General features: G+C 44.7%; 2 long non-coding RNA genes across 2 annotated transcripts in view; one reads left to right on the top strand and one right to left on the bottom strand.

Moving 5' to 3' along the window:
• Positions 1-1,258: 1,258 nt before the first annotated feature.
• Positions 1,259-2,217, bottom strand: LOC113948893. Its single transcript, XR_003528269.1, has 2 exons — positions 1,822-2,217; positions 1,259-1,489 (listed from the first exon to the last, which is right to left on the bottom strand). It is a non-coding gene; the product is annotated as an uncharacterized LOC113948893 (long non-coding RNA).
• Positions 2,218-2,579: 362 nt separating this feature from the next.
• The window catches only part of LOC113948867, a 33,716-nt gene continuing 27,100 nt past the window's right edge, over positions 2,580-9,195 (top strand). Inside the window, exons 1-3 of the long non-coding RNA XR_003528258.1 lie at positions 2,580-2,871; positions 3,840-3,909; positions 4,745-4,891. This is a non-coding gene — a long non-coding RNA (uncharacterized LOC113948867). The remainder of the gene's footprint in view (positions 2,872-3,839; positions 3,910-4,744; positions 4,892-9,195) is intronic.

Below are 9,195 nucleotides of genomic sequence, written 5' to 3'. Positions count from 1 at the left end.
TGTGTCGCTGATGGCTGCGGGCACCTGGGTTTGTGCTTCTGGCTCACACCTCTATCTGGCAGCTGTGGTTCTGCAGGGCTCTTCCAGATGAGTCCCTGGCAGGCTGGTAGAGGCACATCTCCTCATGACAACCTGCTGGATGATTCTCTCCAGGAAAGATAGTTTTGATGCATTGTCCTGGCATCCTGCCACCTGTCCTTGGTTGGGGTCTATTTTATTAACATTGCCAAGACGGCAAGTCTAACAGGATGGGAAGGGAACTCTTCCCTCAATTCACTGACTGGAGCAAATCAGCTTACAAGGAAGCAATTTCAGTTTGAGGCCTTGGCTCGATTCCAAACTAGGATGGGTCTTAGTATATTAGCCATAATAAAATAGAGTTGGCCTCTGCGGGGTCCCTCACACCCCTGCTCAGACACCAGGGCTTTGACACCAGCAGAGTGGAGCAAAGCACACCTGGCGTGCATTCCTGCAGACTGGAGGAATTCATGTGTCCTTGAAAGGGGAAAAAAGGGATCTTCCCCAATGAAGGCATCAGCTACATCAACCAGCAGCAGATGTCCTCAAGTGTAAGGTCAGTAAACACAGTCCTAATTTCATACACCTATGAGTGGTGAATCAAAGCCAAATTACATAAAGGCACGTGTTGGTGTGGATGACTGCTGCTCCTAATTTCAAATTTTTTACCCATGCAGATTTCAGCTGAAGGAATACTAAGAGAAAAAAGGTCTAAATATATTTTCAAGATAGAAAAGTTTCTGGTTAGAAAATTGTTAAAAAGTTATGAGAGATGGGGAAAGAGTTGTAGTGGAAATTCTGAGGAAATATGGTTGTAATGTGCCCAGCAGTGACCATAATTGGGCTCTGGCCCCCACAAAACCCTGGTTCTCTTGCTGTCTCCCTGGATTTCACATATTTAAATGATACCTTGTTCTGGTAAAAGAATCTGGAACTGGACTTCCATCCCCAACACCATCTCACAGTTACCCCATTCATGCCATCTGGTATTTGATCTATATACATGGCTGCGAGAGTATTTTATGTTTGAGCTCTGTTACATTTTTCATGTGATGGTCCATTGCACCTGAGGCTTGGCCTTATGCTGAGTTAGACAAAAACAAGTTAGAAGTTTCTCCTGTAGTAGGCAGTGTTTTGTTATTTCCTAAGCATCTCCTATGCCTGAGGCGAGTAAGATTAGGGGAGGATTACTGTCCATGCGCGCATAGCTTAGAAAGCTGCTTTGATTACAAAGCCCAAAAAAAGGATATTAAATTTTTATTACAAAAATATTTGTTTTACTTAAATCCTCTTCAAACAGCAGACTAAGTTCCAAGCATTCTCTCTCTCTGCGGTCACAATCCAGTTTCAAGAAGGGAGAAGTGAATTTCCAGTGCTGTTTTCCTCCTGGAGATCACAGCCTGGAGCTTTGCCTTGCACTGTTTCCCAGACCTATCACTGTGAGCAGGGCCTGGACAAGCTGAACTCCATCCTGCCAACAAGGAGTGAGCGCTGTGAGAAACAGCAGCTCCCTGTCATTATTTACACCTTTAGGGTTTCAGTGAGCTCAGTTCTCTCCCTGCTTCTCCATCCAGTGTCAGGGCAGCCAGGCAGTTCCTTGCTACTATGATTTACCATTTGTCTGTGCATTTGTAATTTTTTTCTTATTTTTTGCCTACAGCAATTTGGTTTCTAAATTGTCTCATGAACAGATGTATGAGTCATGCAGGTTTCCCAACTCCAAAGCTTGGCTTATGCTTTCCCTGTGCTAATGACACCTCTTTCAACAACCTTTCTATTTCTCAAACTGGCTGCTTCCCTTACATGGGAGAGCAAGCCATCTCCAGCATCTCCTGGGTTTGGAGGCTTCCTCTGTGTCAAGTCAGGTCTGTGTGTGCCTCAGAGGCAGCAGCAACTCCTTCAGCGGCTTGTAACACACATAAATCAAGGTCTAGCTTCGATGGCTTTGGCGAGGTTACAGCTGTGACTGGAACGCTGGCGAGTCGATGGAAGCAGGGCCTGGGGCTGCCCTGAGGGACAGCGCAGGTCAGTGATATTCGACCCGAGCCCCCCAAACCATTGTGTAATCACTGAGTGGCTTCTCTGCGTGACAGAGGACAGGAGCCTCGCTCTCTGCGGGGTTGGCCGGGAGCAGCACCGCTGCTGGGGTCCGGAGATGCCGAACGCACAGCGGGCCGGGCCGAGCCGGCTCTGGCGCGGGGCCCGGGGGGTCCCTGTCCCGTCCCGCGGTGTCCCCTCGTCCCCATGGCAACGCGCCTCCTCGCTCCGGGCGGGATGGCCAATTGGCGCCACGCACGGGCGGGAGGCTGAGCTGCTATTGGGTCATTCTTACGTCCATCAACGTCTTCAGAGACCGAGGGGCTCGTGAGGCCTTCCGTGTGCGCGGGCGGCCCCGCCCCCGCCCTTGGCGAGTGTTGATTGGTCCTTTTGGGGGCGGGGCTTTGTCTCCCCCGCCTCAGGATTGGGCGAGGGCACGGTCAGTACGGGGCGGGGCGGGAGGACGGGCTGGCGGGCGCGTTCGAACGGCGGGAGGGGCTCGTGGTTCGGGGTTCGCGTTCTCCGGTCACCGGCTCCGGGCGCCGCGAGGCCCGGGAGAACGCCCCGCGCTGGCGGCAGGTGCGCTGTGCCCCTCGTGCAGCCCAGGCTTCCCCTCTGCCTCCCGCTGCCCCCGGCATCCCTCCTGTCCCGGGAGGGCGGCGGGAGGCAGAGCTCCTCTCCCGTGCCGCCCACTCCCAGTCCAGGACAGGCCGCGCTCCCGCCGGCTCCTCCGTTGCCGTTCCGGGAGAAGTGATGGGACAGGCTCCGCGTTGCAGGGTCCTGAAAAAAACGGGCACCTGCCAAACTGCGGACCAGGTTAGTGCTCGGGAGGATCCCATATGTCCAAGCAGTTCCCTGAACTCTTTGTAGGGAAGAGTGGTGGGCTGAGAGGCAAAGCTCAGCAAGCCGCTGTGGAGATCGTCACAGTGGTCATTGGGTTTAACACCTGGGTGCAAAACTTTCTCTAGGCAGGTTATTCTGCAAAAACTTTGGGATACATCATCCGGTCTGATTCCTTGCTGAAAAGGGGGATGAAATGCTTCTATATATTTTCTGACAAATTATTCCAAACCTGGTATTAAAAGCCTTCAGGGATGGAGATTTAAAGTGAAACATCGAGCTGATAGAAGCTGAAGTGCTCAATGTGTCGAGTTCCTGTTTATGTTGGTCCTGTTTGACCTCCTTAATTCAAAACCTGAGTTTATTTCTACATCACTGATGAGAGAGAGAAATAGGGAGTTGCTTTTACTGAATCAGGCTCTAGGGGAAAAAAGACAGGAACAGCTCTCCTATGGTGCCACAGCATTTATTGCACAGAATTTAGCGTAGGTTAATTAGTTGCTACCACAAAATCCAGGTTTTCTTAGTTGTCATACTTCAGGTAACCTAGAAATCATCTGTTTGTTTAAGAACCCCCAAACATGTGCTTGAATGTGTATTTACTCTTTTGACTGCAACAACGAAGAAGCAACTCTGAACTCTCTGGTAGGTGATAGTGAGAAATATGATAACTGATAACTATGAAATTCTGATTCTGACCAGTTTTGGTCTGGGTTATCAGTTGGACCATGTGGCACAGCTCTGGTCTTGGGGTGTGACCTCTCTGTGTCTGACTGTATGTTTAATAACGAATGCAGGGGAGATGTGAGCACTGTTGACTTCTTGATGTTCTGACTGAGGCAATGGCATCTTCTGGAGCATAAATTGTATTGTTTGAGCTGAATTTATGTATGCTTATAAAAATTATGTAAAATAAAAAAATTCTCTTTGATTTGAAATTCTAGATGTGACTGAGGAGACTCACTGCAGTATCTCATAACTGGAAGTCAGAAGGGCAAGGCTGCTTCTGAACAGGTAAGAGACAAGCAGCCCCTTAAACTTTTCTTAACTGTAATTAATTTCACTCCAGCTTTTGATTTTAGAACCTCAATTTTTTTCTGTCTCCTCTTTCTAGTCAGTTTTCTTGTCTTTGATTTACAATTTTACCTTATGTTTTATTGGAATTGTTGTTTTATCTGTTTATACTGATGGCTTTACACTTTCAGAAGTAGCTGAGAAGACCTTGCTATTATTCCTTAGAATTTCAGATAGTGAAATAAAGCTCTTTTGCTGCTGCCACTGCTCAGTTAACAGTAATGATTAAATCCCATAAATATTCTCTTATCCTTGATGGGAAAAGCCTTGAAGGTAGGTTGACAGAAAGCATTCTCTTTCCTGTTGATATTTGTAACTAAAATCAGGCTGTAAAGTGCTGAATGCATCCAGAAAGCCCATGCTGGTCTTCCATTCAAGCAGAGCAAATGCAATCACCAGTGCTGTCACCCTTTGAAGGGTTGAAGCACTTGAAAAGAACTGGATGATTTGTAGATGGATTCTGACCAGGCCTCAGTGTTAGCAAAGGGCAGGTGGCACTTCTTCCCATTTCTGAAAATCAAACCCATTTTGTGGAATTCATCCCACTCTCATTCCTCAGTCAGTGCTGATTTGGGGTAAGTGTGATCATTGGTGTGGAAAACAAAGAGCCAGATCAGATCCTAGTGATAGAATCCCACTTTGGAAAGCTAGAATATTTGTTGTGTTTATGAGAGGTATTTCTTGGGGGAAATGTGTGGGAAAATAGCTCTTGTAGAATTGATGAGAAGTTTGGCTTAATTTTTGTGTCACTTCACTTGTATGTATTTGGGTGTAGCAGAGCTGGGGAGAATGGAAGAAACTCTGCCTTTATACAGGCACAAAACCCAGTGGCTGTCTCTTGGCCAGTGTTCCTGATTTTCCAGTAAGCTGTGTGCTGCACGGAGGTGTAGAACCCTAATGGCTTGTTGTATGCCATTAAAAGGTATTGTACACTCATAAAAGAATGACATTTTGATCAATGCTGCTAAAAGAATTACTGTCTTGACACAGAAAAGCTTTCCTGCTGCAAGTTTAAAAATATGCCTTTAAAAGCTTTTTATTGAATACCTTTGCATCCCTCAGAAATGTGCTATTTTGGCACAGGGCTGCTCTGAAGTAACTCCATGTTGTAACCTGAATGCAAGACCTCGTGTTTACCATCAGCAGGGAGTGAGGCAAGGCAGGTGTATTCACTTACCTACTGTCATGGGGACAAAGAAAAGCACCTTGAGCTGCCTGTATGCAGGCTAAAAATACAACCCCCTCATTTCTAGAGTCCCAAAACACTTGAAAGCTTTTTAGTTTTGTTTTGCCATTGATTCCTCTCTGTCCCTCCAGCTTTCTTTTGAGTGTCCCTTTGAAGCTGTACATTGATGGTGGAGGCAGGTAGGTGGCAGGTAGGGAAACCACAAATGTCTCCACTGCAGCTGGGTCCTGGCTTGTGGTCAGGTGGGCTCTGCTGGGAGAAACTTGGCTTGGAGCTGTCTAAGCTGGTTCTGTAGTGTAATACTTCTTGTGGCAGAAATCTCCCCTTAGTGTGGTTAAAAGAGCTTGTGTTAGAGCTCTTGATTAATCACAGCTGCTGAAGAGGTGTTGTACCTGGCTTGGTCAAGGCCAGAATCACAGCTGGGCTGTTCCACACGGCTGTGGCTGACAGGTGGGAACCCAAGAACCGGGAATTGGGAGGTAGGGCTGTAATTCCTCAGCTCTGTCGTGCTCCTTACGTGTTCTCGTGCACTTCTTATGTTCCTTGAGCTTTCGTGTTTCAGGCTTTGAGTCGTTCAGCTGCATGTGATGATCTAAATACAACTTGATATAAAGGGAGAGGGATTACCTGAAGGAGCGTGATGTATGAGTTTTGATGTAAAGAGATCCAGAATAAATTGTTCTGCAGGCTTTTTCTTCCTCTCCTTTCTATATGTTTATGGCCAGAACAAAGCAGCAGATGTTCTGGGTGCATTTGGTGTGTGTCAAGTCCTGTTGTGGGACTCTCAGTGGCTGGGGGGATCTCAGAACGCTTGCTAAGAGGTTTTGTAACAGGTGAGTGAGATCACAGCATTACCTGGCATTTCTACACCTCAGAAAAAAACTGTGATATGTAGTGGGATTTCATTGCTGAAGAAAGCAAAATGTTTAGTTGCACCAGGTGTGAGTAGCTCCCTTCAAGTTTAGCTTTTCAAGATATGAGAGTTCCTTCAGGAAAAGGAAATATTAATGCTCTGCATGATCTGCAAAGACAAGGTATGAAAGGAAGAAGCAGGAGAGCTTGAACGTTTGTTATTGACACATGAGGATATTCCTCAGAGACCTGTCAGTAGACTTGCCATCCATCATATTTCCTTCCTAATTGTCTCTCATATACCTGAGTTTTGTCCAATTTGACCTTCAAGGAACGCATGAGATGCCCAAATGCTTCCTTACCTCTGTTTCAATCAAACTGTTGGCAGCTTCCGAGGGGAGGTGTTGGTTTTGCTCTTCTAATATGTGAGTTTCTGTCACCAGCTGCTGTCGACTGTTTTCCAAAGCCTCACTTGTGTAGTTTTAGCTTTGGAGGAAATTTGAAAGCAAAATTATCTTCATGGTCCTATTTACCCACAGTATCTCCCTGAAGTCCCTACAAATGTTTTTCTGCAGTGACCTTTCAGATTACCTGCTTTCAAGAGAGGCTGCCAGCCTGGAAGTGGGGCTTAGGCATGTTTTCTTACATTTAGCTATATTAAAAACAGTGATCTTTTCTCCACTCTTCTTTACCTGGCAAACTAAATGGCTTTCTACCACTGATCCTTGTTTTCATGACTCTAATCTGTAAATTTGTTCAGTAATCATCTTGTGCTTTTTTCCAGAGTACAGACAAAACTGCTGCATAACATAAGGTCATCTCTTGAGGGTGGGATAAAAGAAACCGTTTTCTTTTGTGTTGATATTTAATTGATATAAGCTGGAAACATTTATTTAGTGTTTGGCCTCATCTGCAATTACATTCTGGGGCCTATCAGTCTCTAGCCCACTTGATGTGTCATGTTGATTTTGAGTTTCTTAATCAAATGTCATTTTGCATCAAGTCAACTGCCTTACAAAAACCTGCTATATCTGTGCTATTAATTAGCAATAAACTTTTAATTAAAAATCATGCTTAGTGCAAGAATATATTTTCTGTAAACTTATGTCGTTAATGTTATATTATCCTCTCCATTTTGTTCTAGCCAGGGTCTTGTATTGGCTATTCTGTTGCTTTGAGATCAGTGTCACACAGACAAGATTATAGCTACTCAAGTCACCAGATTTAAAAAAAACACAACCTCTTATTGTTTCCCTCTGCCCTCTCAAATAGCCTGTGTTTTCCAAAGGATACTAAAAAGGAGCATTAATGGTCCAAACAGCTTCTCAGACAAGCTCTTTCTTCTAATCACCATGGAAATCGAAACCTAGATCTTAACCCTTTCCCATCTGACCTAGTTCAAGCCACTCACTCAAGTTATAAATGTCCTAGCAGAGTCATGATTTCCTGTGAGACTTCAGCTTGCAGGAATCCTTTCTCAGGATGGTGGTTCCTAGAGGTCCCCTGCTCAACTGCTAGCAATGGCACTAAACGGGTGATTGTGACCTCAAAGGCCTTTGTCACTGGTTTGGGCAGCCAGGATTAGATCAAGGTAGGACAGAAGCTGAGGGTCTAAATCTCTTTGGGTTATTATTTCAGGTGAACTACATGGCTTTGGCTTATAATTGATTAAAATTTGATGTTAATCTTTGCAGCCATGAAATAGGGAAATTCAACAAACTTTTACAACTAACCCCAAATCTATAGAAATTGGTCCTGTGGGTGCAGTATTGCCACCAAGCCATTCAGCGTAGAGGCCAGTTGTGTGATGTGATCATAGAGTTCTTGGATGTCAGATGGATTGAATTGCTATAAGAACTGGTGGGAGCATATCTTTGGGCAGCAGAAACAGGGAATCTGCTCTTTTTTTTATAATGACTTTTTCGAAATCAAACCTCTGTGTCTCATGTTTGTGGCTGGCTTCCTATGGGCATGTGGATAAACCAGGTCAGTTTGCTCACTTGATGTGCATAGAAAAGTGTGAAAAGAATGAAATGAGAGCAATAACTGAAGGCTGTGTATTACAGTGAGAGGAAAAAAGGGGGGCATAGAGGAAAGTGGTGCCTGTTTGTGGAAATATTTATGAAAAAATTGATAATTGGAAAATAAGATGGGACTATCTCTTGGGAAGAAACAGATCAATAAAATCAGTAAGATCAGACTAGGAAGGTGTGTGTTTTGTTACTTTTTGGAGTCATGAGAAACACCTTTGTACTTGTGAAAAGGGCATGTCCTGAATTCTGAAATTATATTGTACTGAAGTTTTTGGACAGTAAATCAACTACTAGCTCAAAGTGTGGTTTACTTTTAAGTCTGGAATTTGGGTTGCAGTACATTTCCTCATTCTGGGCCTGAGGAGCAGCGTGCATGTGGCTGAGGGAGTAACGTGCTGAAAAGAGCTCTGGCTCATTCTGCTCTTCTTGTGTTTTTAGCAGGGCAGGTTGTAGGATGTTTTCTTTGTAGCTCTAGTGTTTGGGCTACAGGGATTTAAAATCTTTCAGAGGAAAAAAAGATAGCTTCAAATTCAGCTCAGAGTCTGATATTTGTTTTATTAGTGGAAATCTTTGTCTCCTGTGTTTTCCCCGTTCTAGATAACCTTTTCTTGTCATCTAAGAAATTAATTTCTTTGTTGGACTCATTGCAAGTAAACTTGATAGCAGGAGTGCTGTTATTGAGGCAGCTTACACAGTGATTTGCTAAGTACAGCCTCTTCATATAATGTGAAGCACAAGTCGATTTATTGACCACCACTGGGATTTCAGGAACTGTTGAACTACCTGGTTTTTATCCTTCTCTCATAAAATTTGCTATTGAATGTCTTTTTTCTGGTACCTGCTTGGAGAGGATTCTCTTTGATATGCAGTAGTACAAGTGCATCAATCCTACTTGTTTCTGTGCTGTAGAGTTTGGCTTTTTAATGAAGTGTCTATAGGGTCATTTAGGGTACCTTACATGACATCAGACTCTTGAAGGTTTTTCTAAAATACTTTCCTGTGCCAGGAGGACACTAATGCTTCTCAGCTGTGACAACCAGGTCCGTGGCTATGCTGCCATTGGCATAGAGCATATCCCAGTGACAGCAATGCACTGCAGATAGGCCAGCTCTGCTCTGAGCACAAGATTGCTCTTCTTGCAGTACATCTCCTCTG

This window comes from Corapipo altera, unplaced genomic scaffold, assembly GCF_003945725.1.
Source record: "Corapipo altera isolate COAL_440 unplaced genomic scaffold, ASM394572v1 62, whole genome shotgun sequence".
NCBI lineage: Eukaryota > Metazoa > Chordata > Aves > Passeriformes > Pipridae > Corapipo > Corapipo altera.
This window is presented reverse-complemented; position numbering and strand designations above follow the sequence as displayed.